Below are 26761 nucleotides of genomic sequence, written 5' to 3' on the forward strand. Positions count from 1 at the left end.
AAAATCCCAAGGGAAGACATTGAAATAACTTCTTCTCTTTTTATAGAATCAAGTCAAATGAGAAATTCAAGACCCAAAGACCAAAGTTAAAACCTCCTCCAAGCACCAAGTCAACCCTCCAAGGAATCCTTCCTTAAGCAAGTCAAAGTCTTCAAAGTCAACGAAAGTCATGCTTCTTTGAATTTGCTCCAAATCTCAGTTTTGACCCTTTACATCAGACTTACAGTTTAGACTTGCAATTCTTGGCCTCCTAGTAGCTGCAAAATTCCTAATTTTCACACGTGTGAGAGAATCAAAGCAAAAAATCAGATTTTTCTTCTTGCTCTTTGACTTCCTGTTCTTCGCTCTTCTTGTCTCCCTTTTCTTGCTTGAGATTGAACTTTTGAAGTGTGTTTGAATGATTCAAACTCTCTTCCTTACATACCCTTCACATTAGGTTGAATAAGCCTCTCCTAGGTCGACTTTTCATTGGCAGGGCTGTTTTGGTTTTGGAGGTCAAATTTTACTTTCTAGACACAAAAATAATATCTTTTACATGTTACAACTTGCACAAATGGGTCTTGTATAGATGATAATGACTCTTTTGACTGCATGAAATGCATGCTTGACCTAGTTGATCAACAAAATAAAGCAAAGCATGAAACTCATGCTTGAAAATAATATTTTTCTTTCTTCTTTTGCTCATTACATTAAGATATACATAATGACAATTATGAAGACCGAAACTAGTTACTTTTTCCAACAATGAAGACTGACCATAGTTGCAAATATCAACATCCTCAACCTTCAAAGGCTCTTGCTCACCTTTGTCTTCCCTTGTGATGGAATGCACACCTTATATGCCTTGGAAGTTTCATTGCACCCAAAAGAAAATGCCCTTTTGTCTTGAGGGCTCCAACTTTGTCCTCTTCTCTGATGGTACATGGATATACGCTGGACACTCGAAGATACAAAAATGCCCAACCTTTGGTTTCACTCCTGTCAGCATCTCCTCAAAAGTCTTATCCCCTAAAGGCTAAGAACTTGTGAGGACTCTTGTTTTGAATATAAATTGCTATGTTGCATCCTTTTCCTCATAGGAGCATGGGAAGATATTGATTACGGATCAGGGCTTTAACAACCTCGATGATGGCACTATTCTTCCTCTCAACAACCCCATTTTGTTGGGAGTTGTAAGGAACTGTCATCTTTTCTTGATGCTTTCCTATTTGCAAAATTCCTTGAACTCATTTGAGGTATACTCACCCTCATTGTCCAACCTAAGGACTCTGATCTTCCTCCCAGTCTGGTTTTCCACGAACTCTCGAAACTGATTAAAGACCTTATCCTTGGTCTTCATGAGGTAAATCCATGTCCTCATAGAACAATCACCTATAAAAGTCACATAATAGTTGTACCCACTCAAGGACCCTACTGACATAGAACCACACACATCAGAATGTACTATATCCAACAACCCTTTGGACTTGGAATCATTGCGTGGGAAAGTGGTCTTGGCATACTTGCCAAGTGCACACCCTTTGCAAACACCCTATTCCTCCACACTAAACTAAGGAAGATTAATGACAATCTCCCGAAATACAGGCAAAGCCTTGTGATTCAAATGTTCCATTTACCTATGCCACAACTTGCACAAAGTTATCACTATCATGAACCAAGGCACGTACCGGCTAACCCTTTCCTCCCAATAACTCATCTTGTGTTAGAAGTTGAAGATCTGGACTTGATAATCACCTACCCCTCCCGGAAACAAGCCTCATATCCCTTGTCCTTCATGGCTGAGACTGCAAGAGGGTTCTTGTCTAGCCCTACAACATAAAAAACATCTGTAATATCTCGAATTGAATAGCTCGAAGCCCTTTATTGCACACTTGGCACTTTTGCCAAGCTCTACAAAGTCATTCTCTCTCATGCTGGCCAATTACTCCTACAATCACGTCATATGATGAGATGCTCCACTGGCCACGAACCATGCATATTTATCAGTGGTGCCAGAAATACATGTTACTACCTTGAACTCCTTGAACTTGTTGGAAAACTTGCTCACTTTTGAGTCTATTGATGTTGCAACTTGTGACTTCCCTTTGCCATTATTTTTGTTTGGACACTGACTTGCATAGAGGCCAAATTTGTGACTTGCAAAGCATTTCACTTTGTTCATGTCCTCCTTTTCTCCCTCTTTTAAGGTATTCTTTCCTCTTGTGTTGTTCTTCCCCATTCCCTTCCTTGCCTGATTAACAAGGGCAAGGTTCTCATCATCACCTTTGGACTAGCTCCCATGAAAAGACTCCTTGAATTGAATCTCCCCCTGAATGAAATCATCCCATAGCCTCTCCTAGTTAGGTTCTCTCTTGCTTTGATCCCTTTGTTGAAGAATACCCATGGCTTTGAAAATCCATGTAAGGTTGTCCTAACCAACTCTTAATTTGATATTGCCTTCCCATCTCTAGCCTACTCATCTTGGACCTATGTGATCTTGGTGAGAGATGTAGCAACTGTATTTAACTTGGACATCTTGTTGTTCCACAACTTCTCCTTCAACACCATTTTCATTAGAACTTAGTCAAAGCCTCCCACATTTCCCCACATTTCCCTTGCAGATTTCTTCCTATAAAGATGAGGGATCACATGATCTCTCACCCCATCCAGGATGATTCTCTTGTACTTCACGCTCTTTTGGTTACGGGCAGCCAGTTGTGAAACATCAACAGGGGGTGGGCATGCTACTCGTAGGCTCCCAAATCTCATTCTCCATTAACACTAATAATATCCTCTTATAGACTTATAGCTGGATGCACCCTCCAACAGGTCTTCAAACCCCAACTTAGTTGCAATCATCTTCACAACTTCTAAATCAAATACTGAAACCCCATAAAACTAAAAAAATAAATCATTTTGTCGTTACAACCCTTGTGACAAATTGATATTCATTCTCCTCAAAGTTTTAGTGCTTCAATACCATGTTAATTTTTATACAAGAACTAATTAAATTTTCCTAGCAATTTATTTTATACCCAAAAAATATTTCACCTAAAATTGTTAAAAATAAATACATTGGTATTTAACTTCATAATTTGTGGAATTAAAAATAGAAAATCATTCACAATAACAACAATTTGCCCAACAAATTCTCCACTTTTCTATTACTTAAGAAAATTAGGGCTCCTTTACCAAGGAAAACAACCCTTAGAGAACACAGGAAATACATCAATTTAAAACTTGGAAATATCACCTCCTAGAAATTTCAGCCTGCTAGAAAATTCTACCCTTGAAGATTTTCGGCCTTTAAAAACTCAACTCTTGCAATTCGACCTTTTCTTTTCCATCTATACAGTCCCCTACGCATCAGAGAAATTGACCCCTCTTTTAGGTCGTGCGCAATCCTCCACTAGAACTTGGCTGCCTCACAAAACTCGCCCTCCTCTCTCTCGAAGATCTTGGCTCTTGAATTCTTCTTGTTGTAATCTCGCCCTCCGGTCTCTCCAAGATCTTGGCTCCTGAATTCTTCTTGTTGAAATCTCCTTGTTGCACACTTTTCTTCTTCTCTTCAATTTTGAGTCTTTCACTTTTGAGAAAATTGCTCCTCCAAGAATAATGTGTCTTTCACCTCTCCCTTAGACTTATAGACTTATTGTATAATTTCATTAAGACAAATCCCTAACCCTAATCTCCTAGGTGATGAGTGGCTAAGATTAAATCATAAGTTTCACTGAGATCAACGTGATGAGTGTCTAAGATTAGATCATAAATCTCACTTGAGATCAACGGTAGAGATTCGATCTAATTCCTTAAATAGCAAACATTAATCAAGTAAATTAATTAGTGTACTTTTCCTAAGTTAGACTAGGGGAAATAAATCATATTAATCACTTCTCATGAGCAAACACCTAAAAAGGATTTTGGACGTCTTCTGCATGCTTGAATTTTAGAATATGTACAGGCACCTGTCCAAGCTATAATTATCAACAATCATGTTGGTTTGAGGTGGAGGTCCCACACATGTTTGCCATCCCCTACTGATGGTAGGTGTGACCACTATTGGTGGTCAATTGTCCAAGTCTCCTTGCTTTATAATTTGCTCATTACCCCTAGCATTAACATTGTCCTGCACATGTTTGCCAACCCGTACCCATGGTAGGTGTGGTCACCAGTGGAGGTACCACACATGTTTTCCATCTCCTACCCATGGTAGGTGTGACCACTTTTGGTGGCCACTTGTCCAAGCTTCCCTACTTTCTAATTTGCTCATTACCTCTGGCATTAACATTGATATATCTGAGCAATACCCTTAAAACAACAACTAAAACAGATTTTATTTTTTACCTAGACAACAAGGAGATAAAAGCAAGCAACAGAAGTGACAAATGCCTAAGAAGATTGAATCCATTGCTTTATCTCTATCTCCATTTTCAGTTGCTACGGGTCTTTCATTTTGCCGCCCCACAAATTAATGTGACTTTTAGCCATTGATACTGGTAGAGGGGAAAGAACCTGTTTGTGATCCTTTTCCTGGGGTTAAGATGCATAACCATTATATCATGAGGGTGAATGGTCCTTCTCCTTGATTAATTGTAAGATGCATAACCATTATATCATGAGGGTGAATTGTCTTTCTCCTTGCTTAATTGTGCTGGTTTGAGGTAGAGTGACTGCATTTATTTGTCCCTTACACTTGTGACAGTTGTTACCCCTAGCATCAAGAGTTGATATTTGGGTATTTGGGCAAATTAGTCACGTGAAAATTATTTGGGTATTTGAGCAAATTAGCTACGTAAAAATTATGAATCTATTTTAACAAATTTATGAAAAAATAGCCTAGAAGATGATTCAAGTAAGACAGATTTTTAACTCTAATAATTTAGGAACATTCCCATTGTTTTGAGTGGACACCCTAGCCATCATTAGAGAATCCAATTGAAGCTTTGCTCCCCTTCAAAGTTTCAATTTGATCAATTTGATCTGCCAATGATGGGTAGAGTGTCTCTCATTTCTTTGATAATGGGTAGACTTTCACAATTTTAAAGTCCAGAAATTATAATTATAATTGAACTCTAAATAACCATGAACTTCCACATACTGAAATATGTAAGATTATGTTTTTGGGAATTCATATTGTAGATTCTGATTTGTTGTTGTTAAATAAATTTCATTATATCGCTTGTCTCTTACATGAAACACATGATCTGATGGTTATCTTTACATTACATTTTTGATAAAGAACCATACCCTTCCCAGTTTCTAGGGGTATCTTTTGGTTTCTTCTTCTTAAATAAATTTCATTATATCTCGTCTCTCAAATGAAACACATATGATCTGATGGTTATCTTTACATTATAATTTTGATAAAGAACAATACCCTTCCCAGATTCTAGGGGGAATCTTCTGGTTTCCTGTTAAATAAATTTTATTATATCTCTTGTCTCTCATATGAAACAAATATGATGTGATGGTTATCTTTACATAGCAATTTTGTTAAAGAACAGCACCCTTTCCAAATTCTGAGGGTATCTATATGCCAAATTTGTTTAGGAGTAACAGCCGACCTACTAAAACTCAAGCTATTCGAGCAGGGTAGAGCTTTGTAGGAATGGAGCTTGGTACTCTTCATCAACCTCACGAGTGAACCCCTGCTTCATTGGCCTGTCAATATGCTTTCATATTAAGAAATGAGTTATCACCATGTACAGGAAATGCTTTCTTGATTCTTTCTATTCAAGTACAATTAATTCTATTGATCCTTCTTTCATATTAAGAAATGAGTTATCACTATATATATGAAATGCTTTCTTGATTCTTGATTCTTCCTTTCCAAGCACAGTTAATACTTTTGATCTACAAAGTTAGAAAGAGAAGAAGAAGATAGTAGAAAAATTGCTATTGATCTACAAAACTAGAAAGAGAAGAAGAATATAGAAGAAAAATTTCAGGCACTTGAGGAAGTGTCTCATTATGACTCTTTACAATTAGCCTTTTTCGAGGTACATTTTTATTTATTTATTAATTTCAGGCACCTGAGGAAGTGTCTCATTATGACTCTTTACAATTAGCCTTTGTCGAGGTACAAAATTTCCCAGTGATGCTTGAGTGTGGTTCCCAGTGATGCTCGAGTGTGGCCCCTTCCTCTTTAATTGCTAGTTATCTTCTAGAGAATCATGACTTACTCTTTACAACTTTGTTTTTTGAACTAGCTATTGGAATCAAAACTCTGTTGGAACGAAAATCTGCCAGACACGAAGAATATAAGCTTCATCGTTTTCCAAGCTAAGAAATAAGATAATTGTTTCAATGGGCTCCAAAGATTATGGTAACATATGAACTTTGTGGCGACAGACGAGAGACTGGAGGAAGCTGAGTGCTCTAGAAGAGTTAGAGGACCTATTCCCTAAGGAGGTTATGGTAATGTGGTTAAACTTGTGTTCTTTCATTTGAACTTTGTGGTGACAGACAAGAAACTGGAGGACGCTGAGTGCTGTAGAAGAGTTAGAGGACCTATTCCCTAAGGAGGTTGTATATATTATATATAGCAACTTTTGATCTTGTTACTTTTAATCCAATGCCTAATCATTCACTTAGAAGCTTACTCTACTGCAGAGGTGATTGACCTCATTGTAGCAAATATATATGATTTGGGACCACCGAATCTAAATTTTGTTAGGAGAATAGATTTGTTTTGGGTGTGGGAAAGACCTTTTAATTAAAGCATAGGGGAAATATTTTTTTTTATCAGCTATATATATGTTGGGGGAAATTGTAGTATTGTTGAAAGAATCCTTTGTTCCAAATTAGCACCTATTCAAGGGATTGATGCTGAGATTTCAATATTTGTCTGTTGGAATTTGCCAATAGTAGAGATGAGAAACAAAGAGTGATCAACAAGCAAATCTTCCAAGACAAATTGGCATCTCCTTTGAGGAAATCGAGTAAAATTCCAAGGATGTTAGGTTGAAGTCACTCTTCGTGACTTAAATCTAACATCCTTGGAATTTCGCTCCAATGTGATTGGCCTGCAACATGTTGGCCAGACAGACACAAAACAAATTGAAGATCTTGGCTAGACTAGAAAATAACAACGCCAAGATGGGACTTGAGCAGCGAAAGTGGAGGCGTACTGGGTGAAAGAAAGAGGAGAACAAATAGCTAGATAAGAAGAATATATGTTGGCAGAGGTTCATTTTTTCTTGGGTTGGGGAAAAAGGAAAGCAGGAACAAAGAGGGAAAAAACGTAGGTAGAGAGAAAACAGATCATGTATGTAAAAGAAAATGCTGGAAATTTCGAGCTGACAAGACATGAACATCAGTGCTAACGGTGAGCAATCATATAATCACTGAGGAGACCTTAACATTTGCACAGAATGTGATCAATCTTATTGATGCTAAGGATCCATCGTATAGTCCCTAAGGAGACTTGAACACCTGTGTAGAAGGTGATCCATCTTATGGTTATTGAGGAGGTATTGTATTGTTACTGAGGAGGCATGCACATCAACACAAGTGGAACACCATAGGAGTAAGAGTGTGTAACAACACGTGTAACACCACCAGAGTAAGAGTGTGTAACAAAGTTGTAAAGGGGTGTTTAAAGGCAACTTTACACAAAGGGATCTTGGATTTCCATAGCACACAGAGGAGAAACACAATTTGGTTGAGCAATAGGAGTATTGACCAATGTTACCAGACTCGAAATCAACAATAAATCGACGAGGAAAAAGAGCGAAGAGTTTTAATCGGAACGGAAAAAAATCGGTGAATTCAATAAATAAAGAGATACACATATATTGAATTAAAAAAAAAGAAAAACATTTTTCATTGATATTCAATAAAGTCATGTCAAAACAATGCATAATATCAATAGATGTCCAAAATATCATGAATGAATAAGTATCTCATATATTTTATGAGTCCAAACATGGTACAAACTTCAAAGTTCCGAGTCCAGACTCTTAACTAGTGACTACATAGAACCAGAAGCATCTGCTTCTAAAAGTTTACAAAACACTGCATACTAATCAGTAAAAAATCAGTAACTAAGAGTCTAAGACTCCTAGAGTGAGAACTAGAAGCGATTACTCCCACTCCTTCGCTTGCTTGAATCTCAAAGTTCTCTAAGCCATGTAGGCTTAAAAGTGGAGCCTCTTCTAATTGGACCCAATTTGATGCATTTGTAGTTTGTAGATCTATCTCTTCAAGGCCGATTGGTGAATGATCCAAACTTGTCATTATCATGAGAGATTGAAATGTGAATTAAAGTTTGAACTTTAGTTTAAACTTCAAATTAGATTATGAAGCCTTCAAATTCAGGATCTCACCTAGTATTTGCTTGTTGCGAAGTCGTAGATTGTAATGGACAAATACAAAGTCATTTAAGCGCTTGTGTCAATCAATTCCCCTTCTTAGAATGTATTTTCTCAAACATGCTCCAGTTGCACTCGCAACCTGAAGCACTGCATTATTGGTTTAAGATTTGAATGGCAAATCTCTTCAAATCTAGCGTATCACTACCAAAGTTTTGCCACCAAAGACCTAGCAAGTGGCAATTGTTCGTGAGTAGTAAGTACTAAATACTAAATAGTAAAAACTTAAAAAGACAAAAAACTTTAATAAAACATTTAACATACAGAATAAAGTTTAAACCAATTTAATGAATTGGTGAAGCCTTCAAGCCTCAAAGGGTACCTAGCAACATCTTAGTCCTTTCTCATATAGCATTGGTATAGGAAAATGATTTAGATGGCATCCTATAACCTGTAATTCAAAGACACGACTTCGAAATTTTGGAACAGGGAAGCACCTTTCCATGCATGTCAAAAGTCCTCTGCCAACATTCCCATCCTCATTAAATTTTCTCTTATCATAAAAATATTGTGGGATTAAGAAGTACCCAACAACATTTAAGGGCGAATGCAATTGCCTATCCCAACTTGCATCAATAATGTCCCAAAGAGGCAAATAATCTGCTCCTCATCCCCATATCTTCTTTTGATGGCCTCCTTTGCAGATCCATCATCTCATAAATGTGACCGATAGCGGGTTTGTCACCATCAACCATCTTGAAAGTTCAAGCTTTCAAATTTAATGAAATATGCAACCTTGAGAATAAAAAGAAGCTTGAAATGAAATTTAAAAAATGAAAAAGTTAAAAGACTTGAAGTACATGAGAACTCTGACAAGGGACTCTGTCATAGCAATAATCTCTTCGACATCTTTCCAGAAACTGTCATTAAACGCAAGTGCAACAATTTCAATGCCTTCAAGGGCCTTGGAATGGATGCTATCCACTCAGGTACCAAGAACATCCTCTTTAGATTTATCTTTTGCTCGACCACATATTGCAAAGATATGAAATTGTTGCAAATCTAGTCACTGTAGGTCGAACAATCTCTTTACCTTTAGTGTATTTTCTCATGGTGTTTAGGACAATAGTGTGGATTGGTTATGGATTTTGCCTTCGCCACAACCTCATGTATCCAATGAAGTTTACCAATGTCCTCAAGCATTAAATCTATGCAGTGGGCAGTACAAGAGGTCCAAAAAATAATGGGGTGCCTAATCTCAAAAAGTCTACCAGCAACCATATAATTAGCTGCATTCTCAGTGACAGTTTGTACAACATGTTCTTCTCCCACTTCTTGAGCGACTTGGGTAGTCTTAACCTTGTTTGAGGCATCCACTGATTTGAGAAACATTATGCATGTTGGACAAGATACAAGGAAATTTATTAAAGTTCTATTCCTCTGATCTGTCCATCCATCACTCATGATAGTGCACCATGTTTCTACCCATGATGAATGAAACTCAGATAGCACAAGTATGGCATCTTCAACACTCTCTAACAGCAAATCTGTCCTAAGGTGACATCTTCAACACTCTCTAACAACAAATTTGTCCTAAGGTTCTCGATGAAGGGGCTTTGAACCTTGGACGTGCAACAACAACTACATCAATCATAGCTTGCGAATGAGGACTTCTGGCACAATGGAAAAGTGTATCAGAATAGTACCAAAAGCTAGTAATGGCCTTCCTTGCCTGACTATGGATATTTTTTTTCCAACCAGTGCCATCCAAGGTAGGTTGGGAACCGGTTTTTGTGTTGGGAGCGAAAAAGTGTTTATGCTTCCACCTCCAGTGTTGAATGCAGGATGATTCATTTGGCCTTGAGTTTGACTTGGACTTAGAGGCATGTGTGGGAAACTTGGGAATGACATTGAGGATTCAACAGAGGGAGGTGACAAGGAGGTATTGGAAGAAGAATGGTCAACTCCAAGAGTTCCTATTTCTTTGGGAACCAGTTTTTGTGTTGGGCGCAAAAAAGTGTATATGTTTCCACCTCCATTGTTGAGTGCATGATGATTCATTTGGCCTTGAGTTTGGCTTGGACTTGGAGGCATGTGTGGGAAACTTGGGAACGACATTGAGGGTTCAATAGAGGGAGATGGCAAGGGGGTATTGGAAGAAGAATGGTCAACTCCAAGAGTTCCTATTTCTTTATTTTGCTTTGCTTTGCTTTCTTAGCATTAGGCTGGCTCAACATATCAAGGGTCGAGATTGCTTGGTGTTTGACATTTTCGTCAACATTGTCGCAGAGATATCATGGTTGAGTATCTGTGCAAGGTGGTACTTGAACTATAAATGCCTCCACTACATTTCACTTTGCAAAATTTACAAAGGAGCCTGGGGTCTTTAGGAATCTTGTCACAATAAGCTCAAGCAAAGTCCTCCCTCGGCATTATTAATTTTTGGACTTGTGTTTAATTTGTGGCTCTTGTAGGCCCGTAATAGACAAAAAATAAAAATAAAAATGATACAAAAAACTGAAAAATTAAATGAAATCAATGCACATTGCAAACCTGGAAACTTTCTTAATCATAATGAAGAAGTTAAAATTTAAAAGATGAATATATATGTGATCTGCTTTGTGATCCATGCAACAAAAGGTAACCCAACTCAGCACAACCAATAATGGGTATTGTCATATAGACTAGATTTCGGGAAAAAATTGGTTAAAAATCAAATGAAGGAAAAGAAATAACAATCAACATTGTCTATTGGTCAAAATTACCAGATGATAATACTTGGTACGCTTGTGTCTCTGAGGGCATTCTTTAGCAACAGTTTTACCCACATCTATTTTTACAGCACCGCCATTATTTTTACTGATAGGATCACCACTGACCATTGGTAGAAAAGATCTGAGATTAAATTTAGCTCTATTTACACTAGGGTGAACCCCGACAATTTTATTATTATTGATACCATAAAAATTGCTATTGAATCCCCAGTAAGAGCCACCCTTCACCATTATTCCACTTCAATGGAAGTAAAATATGATTAAATAAAAATAAAAACAAATAAAAGCCAATGAATCCATCCTTTGACAACCCTCAGTTTAATGTCCCCGTGTTGACTTCAAATAAATTTATGTAACTGACATGATCACCACCAACCATGGATGAAAAGGATCTCTTCTTAAATCCATCTTTATTTCCACCAGGATTAAACCCAAATAAATTTATGTTACTGAAATGATCACCACCGACCATGGATGAAAAGGATCACTCCTTAAATCGATCTTTATTTCCACCAGGATTAACGCCCAACCAAAAACATGATTCAAATTTTATTACTATTGCTACCATAAAAATTGTCACTGAATTCACCATAAATAAACTATGGAAAGTTTAATGGAAAAACACATATTATGTATGTTAATGTGAATTCAAAGTCAGAACCTTCAAAGTTCGACATCTCACAAGTTCACTATTTCGCGAAGTTCAACTGACAGTTCGACAAGTTCAGTTGAGTTGACTTACTTCATGATAGAACTTCACTGTTCCGCGAAGTTCAACTGACAGTTCGACAAGTTTAGTTGAGTCGACTTACTTTAGGATAGGTGGGCCGCGACATTGTAGTGTGACTAAAATCCGAATAGGCGGGCGACAACAAGACTGCTGTAAGTCGTGACTATGACATGCAACACTCAGTGTGGCTGTGATGTGTGGGCAGCAACAAGTTACAAAATGAAAGCCGAGCTCTAATCGACCTATTTGCTATCCAGAATTGGTGATTGCATGTGTCGAACGACAAAGACAAAGTTTCGTCAAAGTGGCTAGACGACAAAGTAAGTTGTAACGCTTGCGATGTTAGTCTCCACGTGCTGCAATAGAAAACCAACAACGAACTCCACGGGTGTGGCGGCAATAAGGAAAATAAAAACGCAAACCCAAAAAAAATACCGTTGACTTTATCCTAATTTTTCTGACTCATCGCCCGAGCCCATTGCAATCACTGACTTGCAAGTCAAAATCACGTTGACCACGAGTCAAAATCGGTCAACGGGAGATTGCGAGGACTCACTTTTGTTTGGTTGAGGGTGGAGACATAGGTCTTTAGACTCCCTTGTGCTTTGTTGAGGGGTGGAGACATAGGTCTCTGGATTCCTTTGTGTTTATTCAAGGTGGAGGTGGCAGACCTTTGGATTGTCTGCAGTATATTCAGTTGGCAGTGTTGGTCTCATCCCTTGAGCATACCTCCTTAACTCAATCTAGCTTGGGGGTGATTGGGTTGCAAGAAAACCACAATGCAGCCCCATGTATGGTTGGGCAGAGAGTTGCAGTCCTCGACTCATTTGCCTTGTCTTATTTTGAGATAAGTATCTATCATTATTGACATGAGAAATGAGTGTCATGTTTACATTGCTGGAATGGTCTATACACTAAATTCAGTGTGAAAGATGCCTTCTCATGGAATTGGAAATTCACAATCCTAATATTTCAGTCAGGAACTATTTTGACAATTGATGGAGATAATATCTTTAAACTTAATAACAGTTGGCCCTGGGTCTGCTGAGAAGGCAAACTGTATGTGATAGCTTTTATACGGATTGTTGTTACAATTTCAAATAAAACAAATTGTGGCCAAATAGATGTGCCTCAAAAAGAGATTGATCCAAGAAAACAATAATGATAAGAATGGCTACAAAAATCACCCACCACAAATGCAATGGAATTAGTTGTCAAAGGTACAATTAGAGGAGGAAACTGCTTGACATAATCAATTGCATGTTTGATGCTAGCATTCAACTTGTGTTTGGAAAGATGGTCCAGTTCATTAAACTATCTGAGAAACCACCATGATCATCATACCACCTCAGCGATGCCCCTATGCTTGGTCAGTTGTAAAGTTATTTTATAGGCCCCAAAAAAAGATATACCAATATGAAAATCATAAGAAATAGAGAGAGTGCTGCCTTGAGCTTCAATATAACATGTCGATGCCCTTGAGCTTAAATATGATGGTCAGTTGTAAAGTTATGCTACAGACCCCAAAAAGAGATATACCGATATGAAAATCATAAGAAATAGAAAGAGTACTACCTTGAGCTTAAATACACCATCTCGATGCCCTTTTGCTTAAATATGAACCTAGAGGCAGTTGTCAGGAGTCAGAGGAGGCAGAGATCAAAGAACACGCTCCATAAGAAATAGAGAGAGTACTACCTTGAGCTTAAATACACCATCTCGATGCCCTTGAGCTTAAATATGAACCTAGAGGCAGTTGTCAGGAGTCAGAGGAGGCAGAGATCAAAGAACACGCTCCAGTATCTTAGACCAATCAAACATCCAAACTGAATAGGACCGATTTAAATTTGGATGACCAGCAGATGGTGAATAAATAATTTTTAGGACCTGAAAGTGTGCAGAGTTAATATATTTGTTCATGTTCTACTTCCAAAGACATTAAATCTGAACACAACCAATTTTGAATTATTTGCAGCTGCTCACTATAAACAGAAAGTTTCAAGTGGATCTCTCTGGAAATCGAATTATTAAAAGCTGCTCATTATAAACAGAAAGTTTCAAAGGGATCTCTCTGGATTTCTAATTGGTCGATATTTACCTGGTATGTAGTGTGGCAATCTAAAATAAGGTTTGCTTAGCGGAGATATATTCATAACGCTGCATTTTCCACATGGAAAGCTTTCAAGGGGGCCAAGAGACTAGCCAACAATCACTTTTCCTGAAGATAGATCATAAGCAAAGCTTATGATCAAGTTAATTGGTCTTTCATTTGAAAGATGTTGATTAATTTGGGTATTGGTCCGAGGTGTGTAGCAATGGTGAACACTCCATTCATTAATGCATCGACCTCTCTGTCTGTTAGTAATTCCTTATCTCGATTCCCCTCATCTATCCATGTGACATGGATGCCTCTTGACAGCTTGGGAGATTGTTTGCTGGAGAGACTGAAAATTTCCTCACCGGTGGAGTATTTACGATGCATTTCAAGCCATGGGAGGAGTCTCACCCATATTTAGCCATAACTGAGGTAATCCAATGACTGCACCCAAAAGCTATGTCCATTATAGCAGAGCCTTTGGTGCAAGTAATGTCTTATGAACCATCTCTGACTACCATTGTATGCATCGGGATTATTCACATACATCCAAAGGGTAATGGAACGCACACAATTTAGTAAATATTTTTGTAGGGCACAACAATGGGAAACTGACAAGTGGCAAAGCACGGTCAGTTTCTGTATCATCTTGTATCTCATTGTCGTTATATAGAATGCCTTTTTATAATTTTTTTTTTTTTTTACTTGTTTATGAGCTTTCCTAATTGCAGTCCTGTATCCCGACTTGATGATCTATTGCATGTTTCAGATTTTTTTTTTCCCTTGTTTATGAGCTTTCCTAGTTGCAGCCCTGTATCCCGACTTGATGATCTATTGCATGTTTCAGAACGAGGACAGGGAGGACTGAAAATTCAACGGTCTGTAACAATAATGGGAACATGAAACCTTGGTTCTCACATATAGGTCTCACTGGACAAAATATGTAAAATTTGATCTCCATATCTACAACAATGCAATATCAAATTAATTAATTGGTTCTCAATTGTCGCAGGAATGCAATCTAAAATTAATTAATCGGTTCTCAATTTTTGCAGGAAGTTCATTTATATTCCTATTCATTTTGGTTTGTTATCCGTTTCTATTCATTTGTCGTTGAGTTCAGGACATCTGTATCTATTCATTTGTCCATTGAGTTCAAGACATCTGTATCTATTCATTTGTTCCTGGAGTTTAGGACAGATTAGATGATGGTAAAATTGAAGCCAATTTTTTTTTTTTTTAGTTCTCTTGTCCTGGAAGGTCTCAATTGTCATGCCAATACTTGTCGCAGGAAGTGCATTATATTCCTATTCATTTTGGTCCGTTATCTGTTTCTATTCATTTCTCCATTGAGTTCAGGACTTCTGTATTATCTGTTTTCATTCATTTGTCCATTGAGTTCAGGACTTCTGTATCTATTCATTTGTTCATGGAGTTTATGGCAGATTAGGTGATGGCAAACTTGAAGCTATTTTTTTGATTCTGGAAGGCAATTACAATCTGCTGCCTCTGAAGCTGCTTCAAAATTTTGAGGCTGCTCCATAATTTTCTCCTGTCCTGGACAATCTCAATTACCATCTATGCACCAATGAAATTTAATTTTTACTGCTAGATCATTTAATTGATGAATTATCATCTATGCACCAATGACATTTCGTTTTCACTGCTAGATCTAAAATATGTCTGCTGGCAAAGTTTCCAGGTTTTTCTTGCAAATGTAGATTCTATAAAAAGTATCCAAGATTCCAATATACTTATAAATTCAAAGAACATAATCTGATCAGAAAATTTGGTGGCTTGCCTTGTGGCCTCTTCCAAGCATATTGGTTGGCACAGATTCCTATTCACCTGTCTTTGACATACTTGACTATATTTTGAGAAATGTAGTTTATGGTGAACTTGATTAAGCTACAACAACAGCTATATGGGGAAAAAGCTTTTGTAAATGCATCACATTGTTCAGGCCAAAAAAACGTTTCATTATTTCACTACTTAGGAGTTGATTCCCATTAGATCTTGCTCTGTGCCTCTGACTGTATGTGGTTATGACGGTAATATTTATTTTCTGTAGCTTATATTTCTTGATGTGCAAGCTTTTAGGTTTCTTTCTGGGTTTGTATTTACAGGTGGTCTATGTTTTTTTTTGTTTAAGCTCTCATATCTTAAAAATTCGTTTTCTAATGCGTGTATTTTATTTTGAATGAAAATATAGCTATCAAGGCTATATTGCGTTCTGCATTTTATTGTTTTTGTAGCTTAGTGTATAAAATTTTGTCACGCAACCTTGTTAGAGCTCCTACTCTTCTTCGTTTTATGTGAAGAGTTATCTTTTGACAATTGCTTAAAGTTTTGGCTTTGGTGAGCTTTTCCTTTTAGTTTATGAATTACATTTGTCATTCTTGGGAGGGAACGATTTCTCATTTTCTTATGGAATTTGATATTGTTTTTTCGTAATACGTTGATAAATAAACAATTTTGACCAAAAAAATTCATTTTCTTATGGAATTTGATACTGTTTTTTCGTAATACGTTGATAAATAAACAATTTTGACCAAAAAGTTGCTTGTGATACTTTACAGGTATATCTGTTAGCTATATTCCAGTTTGAAGATGCAGATCTTTGTGAAAACTCTTATTAAGACCATCACTCTTGAGGTTGAGAACTTTTACACCGTTAAAGATGTCAAAAATAAGATCCAGGCCAAAGAAGGGATTCATGTCAAAGATAAGATCCAGGCCAAAGAAGGGATTCCCTTCGATCAACAGAGTCTGATATTTGCAGGAAAGCATCTTGATGATGGACGAACCCTCATTACAACAATCAGAAGGAATCTATCCTCCACCTTTTTCTCTGTTTGAAGGGCGGTATTGAGATCAAGCTTAAGAAAAGAAGACACTCTAAAATGAGTGCCAGAGCTTCAGCGATATAGTTGAAGAAGTGTATCCTCCTTTTTAACGGTTTTTGCATAATGTTAAGGGTTTATTGGAATTTCCCCTTTATCATGTATCATTGTCTACCCGAATCCCTTCTGCGGCTCAGCAGACTGCGACACAACCACATCTGTACCCTGTAAGAGGTGCAGATCTGTGCTCATATCCATTGGTTCCTCCAGGGCTTATACCGGGAATCTCCTGCGGCTCATTAGACTGCGACACCACCACACCTGTGCCCTGTAAGAGGTGCAGATGGGTTCTCATATCCATTGGTTCCTCAAGGAATTATACCAGGAATATTTTGGATATTTTGAACCCTCTGGATATCTGATGATTCCACTAATTATATCCTTGAAAGAGTTGTACAGATTTTCGAAATTAATCTTTTACAAAGTCAGACAGCATTATCTGATGCAATAGAGAATGATAAAAGGGAGTGCACCAAGTCACACTGGTAGTGATTATCTTCTACCATATGGAATGGCATTTCAACCACCAAATGTCATCAATTCCATGAGCCTTCAGCCTTTCATCCAATAGTTAAGATGGGATTCGAACTATGACAGAAGAGGCATGCTGATTATCAATTTCAACAAAAATAGCCGAAGGTTAGTTGAGCATTCCACTGCAAATCCAGAACGGCACGTGATTGTTTATCTCAGTACTGTTTTCCAAGAATTGATCTCAAATTTCTTTTATGGCCAGCCTTATTCTGCCAAGGAGGATGAAGATATTGGAGTAGTCGTTACCAGCTGTTTTGTAGCCAGCTTTCGTATTTTGCCCAGCAGGATGAAGATATTGGAGTATTTTTAGCAGTGGTATTGTGGCTTCTTGTTCTCTGGAGTTGGCTCTTGGGCGATATTGTAGAACAGCTGCTTCGGTGAGAAGGTTGTTGGAGATGACAACTTGGAGATGCCTTTATGGGTTTCCTTTACGAGTATTGATCCTTCTCGGCCAATTTTCTGAACTGCCTGTTGGCTATGTCCAGATTCATGACTCTTTTGAGGTTCTTCAGTGCTCAGTTTTACTGCTTTGTTATGATCTCTTTGGCAGTACTCTTAATGCATGGCCTGATTACTTGAACGGTTAAACATTTAACTACTGGTATGCTTCACTTGCACAGTCACATTTCCGTTTATTGTTGACAACAGTTTGGGGTTTCAATTTCATTTGTTGCTGCGCTCATCTCTGATTTGTAGATGGTGATAATCTATGCTAAATACATGGAATATTTCCTTTGAGGACTGTTATACTTCCTTGTGAATCAAACAACTGTATATTAGCATAGCTCATATGGATCTACTTTGAGAACACTGTGATATCATGCTATCAATATAGTTATATGATCACTGCCCTTGTTGGCTATAATTCACTGTGAATATATGATGGCAAATGCCTCTTGAAGCTCTGGAGTTTTGGTGTTTGGAATCGATTTGCAACTAGTCCCACTGGTGTTCTCCAAAATTGTTTATGTGAAGAGTGATTTTTTGTTTATGTGAAGCCATTTTTTGGCATCTGCTTAAAGTTTTGGCTTTGGATAGCTTTTCCTTCAGTTTATGAATTACGTTTGTCATCCTTTGAAGGCAATGGTTTCTAAATTTCTGATGGAATGTGGTACTGATTTTTTATAATATGTTGGTAAATAAACAATTTTGACCAAAAAAATTTGCTTCTGATGATTTACAGGCATATCTGTTAGTTATTTTCTAGTTTCAAGAAGCAGATCTTTGCCAAAACTCTTATTAAGACCATAACTCTTGAGGTTGGGAGCTTTTACACCTTTAAAGATGCCAAAGAAGATCCAGGCCAAAGAAGGGATTCCCTCTGACCAGCAGTGTTTGATCTTCGCAAGAAAGCATCTTGATGACGGACGAACCCTTTCTTATTACAATTATCGGCAGGAAAGCATCTTGATGACGGACGAACCCTTGCTTATTACAACGATCGGAAGGAATCTATCCTCCACTTTTTTCCCTGTTTGAAGGGCAGTATTGAGATCAAGCTTAAAAAAGGCAGACACTCTAAAATGGTGCCTGTGCTTCAGCAAAATAGTTGAAGAAGTGCGTCCTTCTTTTCAACGGTATTTGCATCATGCTAAGGGTTTATAAGAATTTCCCCTTTATCATGTATCTTTGTCTACCCAAATACCTTAAGCGGTTCAGTAGACTGCGACACCACCACATCTATCCCCTGTAATGAGGTGCAGATTGGTGCTTATACCAGGACCATCTATCCCCTGTAATGAGGTGCAGATCGGTGCTTATACCAGGACTATCTATCCCCTGTAATGAGGTGCAGATCGGTGCTTATACCAGGAATATTTTGGATAATGAAAATAGGACACGGGTGCCGCATTATATCCTTGAAAGAGTTTCAAAGGTTTTCAAAATTAATCTTTTAGAAAGTCAGACAACATTACTTGATGCAATAGAGAATGATACAAGGGAGTGCACCAAGTCACACAGGTAGTGACTATAATCTAACCATATGGGAATGGCATTTCAACCACCAAATGTCATCAATTCCATGAACCTTTCAGCCTTTCATCCAAAAGATAGGATTCGAACTATTACAGAAGAGGCATGCTGATTATCGATTTCAACAAAAATAGCCGAAGGTCAGTTGAGCATTCCACTGCAAATCCAGAGCATGTTATGTGAGTGTTTATCTCAGTACTATTTTCCAAGACTTGATCTAAAATGTCTTTTATCGCCAACATTATTCTGCCATGGATGATGAAGATATTGGAGTAGTCGTTAGCAGTTGTTTTTATAGCCAGCTTTCTTATTCTGCCAAGCAGGATGAGGATATTTGAGTATTTTTAGCAGTGGTATCGTGACTTCTTGTTCTCTGGAGTTGGCTCTTGGGCGACATTGCAGAACAACTGCTTCGGTGATAAGGTCATTGGAGATGACAACTTGGAGATGGCTTTATGGGTTGCCTTTACGAGTATTGATCCTTCTCGGCCAATTTTCTGAACTGCCTGTTGGCTATGTCCAGATTCATGACTGTTTTAAAGTTCTTCAGCGCTCGGTTTTACTGCTTCGTTATGATCTCTTTGGCAGTACTCTTAATGCATGGCCTGATTACTTGAATGGTTAAACATTTAACTACTGGTATGCTTCACTTGCACAGTCACACTTCCGTTTATTGTTGACAACAGTTTGGGGTTTCAATTTCATTTGTTGCTGCGCTCATCTCTGATTTGTAGATGGTGATAATCTACTCTAAATACACGGTATATTTCCTTTGAGGACTGTTATACTTCCTTGTGAATCAAACAATTGTATATTAGCATAGCTCATATGGATCTACTTTGAGAACACTGTGATATCATGCTATCAATATAGTTATATGATCATTGCCCTTGTTAGCTATAATTCACTGTGAATATATGATGGCAAATGCCTCTTGAAGCTCTGGAGTTTTGGTGAAGAGCCATTTTCTGGCAACTGCTTAAAGTTTTGGCTTTGGATAGCTTTTCCTTCAGTTTAAGAATTACTTTTGCTGTCATCCTTTGAAGGCAACGGTTTCTAATTTTCTGATGGAATTTGGTACTGATTTTTCATAATATGTTGATAAATAAACAATTTTGACCAAAAAAATTTGCTTCTGATGATTTACAGGTATATCTGTTAGTTATATTCTAGTTTCAAGAAGCAGATCTTTGTCAAAACTCTTATTAAGACCATAATTCTCGAGGTTGAGAGCTTTTACCAAAGAAGATCCAGGCCAAAGAAGGGATTCCCTCCGACCAGCAGCGTTTGATTTCACAGGAAAGCATCTTGATGATGGACGAACCCTTGCTTATTACAACGATCGGAAGGAATCTATCCTCCACCTTTTTCCCCGTTTGAAGGGCAGTATTGAGATCAAGCTTAGAAAAAGCAGACACTCTAAAATGGTGCCAGTGCTTCAGCAACATAGTTGAAGAAGTGCGTCCTTCTTTTCAACGGTATTTGCATCATGCTAAGGGTTTATAAGAATTTCCCCTTTATCATGTATCTTTGTCTATACCTGAATACCTTAAGCGGTTCAGTAGACTGCTACACCACCACATCTATCCCCTGTAATGAGGTGCAGATCGGTGCTTATACCAGGAATATTTTGGATAATGAAAATAGGACATGGGTGCCACATTATATCCTTGAAAGAGTTTCAAAGATTTTCAAAATTAATCTTTTAGAAAGTCAGACAGCATTACTTGATGCAATAGAGAATGATACAAGGGAGTGCACCAAGTCACACAGGTAGTGATTATAATCTAACCATATGGGAATGGCATTTCAACCACCAATTGTCATCAATTCCATGATCCTTTCAGCCTTTCATCCAAAAGATGGGATTCGAACTATGACAGAAGAGACATGCTGATTATCAATTTCAACGAAAATAGACGAAGGTCAGTTGAGCATTCCACTGCAAATCCAGAGCATGTCATGTGAGTGTTTATCTCAGTACTATTTTCCAAGACTTGATCTCAAATGTCTTTTATTGCCAACATTATTCTGCCATGGATGATGAACATATTGGACTAGTCGTTAGCAGTTGTTTTATAGCCAGCTTTCTTATTCTGCCAAGCAGGATGAGGATATTTGAGTATTTTTAGCAGTGGTATCGTGACTTCTTGTTCTCTGGAGTTGGCTCTTGGGCGACATTGCAGAACAACTGCTTTGGTGATAAGGTCATTGGAGATGACAACTTGGAGATGCCTTTATGCCATATGGGTTGCCTTTACGAGTATTGATCCTTCTCGGCCAATTTTCTGAACTGCCTATTGGCTATGTCCAGATTCATGACTGTTTTGAGGTTCTTCAGCGCTCGGTTTTACTGCTTCGTTATTATCTCTTTGGCAGTACTCTTAATGCATGGCCTGATTACTTGAATGGTTAAACATTTAACTACTGGTATGCTTCACTTGCACAGTCACACTTCCGTTTACTGTTAACAACAGTTTGGGGTTTCAATTTCATTCGTTGCTGCGCTCATCTATGATTTGTAGATGGTTATAATCTACTCTAAATACATGGTATATGTGCTTTGAGGACTGTTATACTTGTGGATCAAATAATGGTATATGTGCTTTGAGGACTGTTATACTTCCTTGTGGATTAAATAACTGCTTATTAGCATAGTTCATATGGATCTATTTTCAGAACACTGTGGCATCAAGCTATCAATATACTTATATGATCACTGCCCTTGTTGTTTATAATTCACTTTGAATATATGATGGAAAATGCATCTTGAAGAATTATTTATGCGAAGAGTTATTTTTTGGCAAATGCTTAAAGTTTTGGCTTGGGAGTCCTTTTAGTTTATGAATTATATTTCTCATCCTTGGGAGGCAACGGTTTCTCATTTTCTTACGGAATTTGGCACTGTTTTTCATAATATGTTGCTAAATAAACGATTTTGACCAAAAGAAAATTGCTTGCTTGTGATGATTTACAGGTATATCTGATAGTTATATTCCAGTTTCATTTTTGTCAAAACTCTTATTAAGACCATAACTCTCGAGGTTGAGAGCTTTTACACTGTTAAAGATGTCAAAAGATAAGATCCAGGCCAAATAATGGATTCCCTCCGACCAGCAGCATCTGATCTTCGGGGGAAAGCATCTTGATGTCGGACAAGCCCTTGCTTATTACAACAAACAGAAATCTTCCACCTTTTTCTCTGTTTGAATGGCGGCATTGAGATCAAGCCTAACAAAGGCAGACACTCTAAAATGAGTGCCAGAGCTTCTGCAATATGGTTGATATCATGTATCATTATCTACCCGAATCCCTTCAGCGGCTCAGTAGACTGCGACACCACCGCATTTATCCCCTGTAAGAGGCGCAGATCGGTGCTCATAACAATTGGCTCCACCGGGGCTTATAGCAGGAATATTTTGGATAATGAAAATAGGACGTGGGTGCCTCACACCCCACTTTGAACCCTCGGAATATCTGATGATTCCACTCCTCATTATATCCTTGAAAGAGTTGCAAAGATTTTTAAAATTAATCTGTTAGAAAGTTAGACAGCATTATCTGATGCAATAGAGAATGATGAAAGGGAGTGCACCAAGTCACACTGGTAGTGATTATCTTCTACCATATGGGAGTGACATTTCAACCACCAAATGTCATCAATTCCACGAGCCTTTCAGCCTTTCATCCAATAGTTAAGATAGGATTCGAACTATGACAGAAGAGGCATGCTGATTATCGATTTCAACAAAAATAGCCGAAGGTCAGTTGAGCATTCCACTGCAAATCCAGAGCATGTCATGTGAGTGTTTATCTCAGTACTATTTTCCAAGACTTGATCTCAAATGTCTTTTATGGCCAGCGTTATTCTGCCAAAGAGGATGAAGATATTGGAGTAGTCGTTAAAAGTTGTTTTATAACCAGCTTTCTTATTCTGCCAAGCAGATGAAGGTATTGGATTATTTTTAGCGGTTGTATCGTGGCTTCTTGTTCTCTGGAGTTGGCTCTTGGGCAATATTGTAGAACAGCTGCTTCGGTGAGAAGGTCGTTGGATATGATAACTTGGAGATGATGCCTTTATGGGTTGTAAAGTATTGATCCTTCTTGGCCAATATTCTGAACTGCCTGTTGGCTATGCCAGGATTGATGACTGTTCTGAGGTTCTTCAGCTTTCCGTTACTGCTTAGTTATGATCTCTTTGGCAGTATTCTTAATGCATGGCCAGTTAAACATTTAACTATTTGTATGCTTCTCTTGCACAGTCACACTTCCGCAACAATTTGGGGTTTCAATTTCATTCGTTGCTGCGCTCATCTCTGATTTGTAGATAGTGATAATCTACTCTAATACGTGGTATATGTGCTTTGAAGACTTATACATCCTTGTGGATCAAACAACTGTTTATTAGCATAGTTCATATGGATCTACTTTGAGATATACATCCTTGTGGATCAAACAACTGTTTATTAGCATAGTTCATATGGATCTACTTTGAGAACACTCTGATATCATGCTATGAATATAGTTATACCATCACTGCTCTTGTTGATTATACGTCACTTTGAAAACTATGGATCTACTTTGAGAACACTCTGATATCATGCTATGAATATAGTTATACCATCACTGCTCTTGTTGGTTATACGTCACTTTGAATATAAGATGGCAGTTGCATCTTGAAGGTGGGCTTTGTCATGGTATTTTTGAGCATTGTAGACTGTTGGATATAATTTACTTTGAATCTTGCTATGAATATATTTGAGCATTGTAGACTGTTGGTTATAATTTACTTTGAATCTTGTTATGAATATAGTTATATGATCACTGCCCTTGTTGGTTGTAATTCACTTTGAATATACATTGTTGGTTGTAATTCACTTGAGTATGTGCTGGCAAATGCACATTGAAGGTTGGCTTCTTTATGGTATTTGTAGACTGTTCGTTATAATTTACTTTTAATCTTGCTATGAATATAGTTATATGATCACTGCCCTTGTTGGTTGTAATTCACTTTGAATATACATTGTTGGTTGTAATTCACTTGAATATGTGTTGGCAAATGCACTTTGAAGGTTGGTTTCTTCATGGTATTTTTGAGAGTTGTGTAGATATTTTTGAGAGCTGTGTATACTGTTGGTTATAATGTTTACTTTGAATATATGATGGCAAATGCATCTTGAATGTTGGTTTTTTCATGGTGTTTCCGAGCATTGTAGACATGTTGCTTTTTCATGGTCTTTCTAAGCATTGTAGACATGTTGCTTTTTCATGGTGTTTCTGAACATTGTAGACATGTTGGCTCTTTTGCTCTTTCATGGTGTTTTTAGCATTGTAGGCTCTTTCATGGTGTTTTTAGCATTGTAGACAATTGAATTTCACATCATGCACACTGTGTTTCATGATTAAGAAAATACTTTGACATATTGGATGGTATTATTTTTGTCATAGATGTTAATGTGTTTATTAGCAGTATGGACAGTTGGTTGGGCAACATAACATGACATAATTCAATATTATTTTTGTGTCTTACACTTGGTCAATAATACTACTAATAATAATAATAAACTTGTGATATTGTTGAAATATTGATCACTATTTATGGTTAGTTTTTTTTTTCCGAAGGTGGCAAAACCTATCAAACTCAGGTGTCAAACCAACAGTGAGGACAGCCATCTCTGGCTGCTATCCGCGAATGTCGGTTTGACTCATCACCGTTATCAAGGAAAACCACGCCACCTGAAATAACCCGCTGGTGGTCCGTAAGGGAGCAGGCTTTCACTCCTGCCAAATACCTCTGGGTCTTGGGCCGTTAACCTGTTTCCTTACGTCCGAGGAAGACGAGCTCTTAGCCAAGCAGAAGCAGTTTTACGGCATACTCCAGGCCGAACTATTTATGGTTAGTTACATCACTGTTTTGTGGTTATTATTTATCTTTGTTATATTATTAATTAAAAAGTATTTTGATATTTACTATTTCATAGTTACAATCTGTGATACACTTGATCAATAACAATAATAATAAAGTTGTGATAATGATAATAATAAACTTGTGATATTGTTGAAATATTGATCAATATGTACTGTTAGTTACATCACTGTTTTGTGGTTACTATTTATCCTTGTTATATCATTAATTAAGTAGTGTTTTGATATTCACTATTTAGTTACATCACTGTTTTGTGGTTACTATTTATCCTTGTTATATCATTAATTAAAAAATGTTTTGATATTCACTATTTCACAGTTACAATTTATGATGAAGAAGCACATTAATGATAATAATAATAATAAACTTGTGATATTGTTGAAATATAGTTGCATTACTACTTTGTGGTTACTATTTATCTTTGTTATATCACTGATTAAAAAGTGTTTAAGATATTCACTATTTTGCAGTGACAATCTGTGATGAAGCACACTAATAACAAGTGTTTAGAGATTCACTGCTTTGCAGTTACAACCAGTCCATCTAATAAATTGGGTTTTAAACTGGAACTAGTCAAATATGGAGTGATTAGATCTCAATGAAATGGTTTTAAAAAACACATGAAATAATTAATTAAAAAAATATTTTTAAAATTTAAAACCATAATTCCAAACCAATAATCAATATGCAAAGTTTGCTCATATATATGCCATGTAAAGGTGAATATATCAAAATAGCACCAAGTGCAATACATAACAACAACAAAATATATAATCAAAGAGGCTTTAAAGGACCTCTAGAGTCTAAAACAAAGTCTACAAGCTATTGGGCCATTGATCTACTACAAGTCTATATATATGATATTAGTGATCAACATTATCACTTGAAAGTTGAAACTTCTCATGGTTGAGTCTTGACTCCCATACTTTTCAATTCCTTTTGCCACAAATTTCTCTGCTGGTTCAGTGACTTGAGTTTCAAATTTCTTAAGGTATTTTGCCTTAACATGCCCTATTACTTCTTTTGGTGCTCCACATGGCTTTACATGGCCTCATATCCCAGCCAAGTGTTGCTTGAACTTGTTAATACCCCTTCCTTCAATAGATTTTTGGTCGTATTTGCAGATCATTTTGCCATCAATCCTATCACAATGAGCCCATGCAGTATCCTTGGATTTTGGAGGCATGGTGACTACTACTTAGCTCAAACTCTGTATTGTTCCACTACTTTAGCAAAAACTTAACATTCTCCAAGCTCACAATGAAGCTCACAAAAACTCCAAATGAGATGTGTGAGGCAAATGAGAGGGGATGCTTCCTTTTATTGGCTTGGAGAGGGATTGTTTTTGGAGGGAATCAATCCTTATTTTCCCTCTAAACCACTTCACAAGCCTCCAAAAATGCCTTTCGTAAGTCCTAGGCCGACTTGGCAATGCATTGGTTGGTTTATGCGTAGTTTGTCTAAAAAAAGGGCGAATGAGGGCTATTGACCGGGTTTTTTGACCGGTTCGGTTAGTTTGGCCAATGAACTGACT

At 37.4% G+C, this 26761-nt stretch overlaps 2 long non-coding RNA genes across 4 annotated transcripts in view; both read left to right on the top strand.

Moving 5' to 3' along the window:
- The window catches only part of LOC149181455 (uncharacterized), a 29270-nt gene extending 7753 nt beyond the window's left edge, over window positions 1-21517 (top strand). The window contains exons 3-6 of one of the 3 annotated variants that reach the window (XR_016257011.1): window positions 16470-17432; window positions 17530-17928; window positions 18511-19940; window positions 20451-21517. This is a non-coding gene — a long non-coding RNA (uncharacterized LOC149181455). Of the gene's footprint in view, window positions 1-16469; window positions 17929-18510; window positions 20063-20450 lie in introns of all 3 variants that reach the window. The other 2 variants (XR_016257010.1, XR_016257009.1) reach the window with 2 other exon arrangements.
- A 35-nt stretch (window positions 21518-21552) lies between these two features.
- Window positions 21553-23255, top strand: LOC149181456 (uncharacterized). Its single transcript, XR_016257012.1, has 2 exons — window positions 21553-21731; window positions 22279-23255. It is a non-coding gene; the product is annotated as an uncharacterized LOC149181456 (long non-coding RNA).
- Window positions 23256-26761: the final 3506 nt, after the last annotated feature.

This window comes from Pinus tabuliformis, chromosome 3_2 (genome assembly GCF_031772625.1).
Source record: "Pinus tabuliformis cultivar Carrire ecotype Pingquan chromosome 3_2, CPIR1, whole genome shotgun sequence".
Classification (NCBI taxonomy): Eukaryota; Viridiplantae; Streptophyta; class Pinopsida; order Pinales; family Pinaceae; genus Pinus; species Pinus tabuliformis.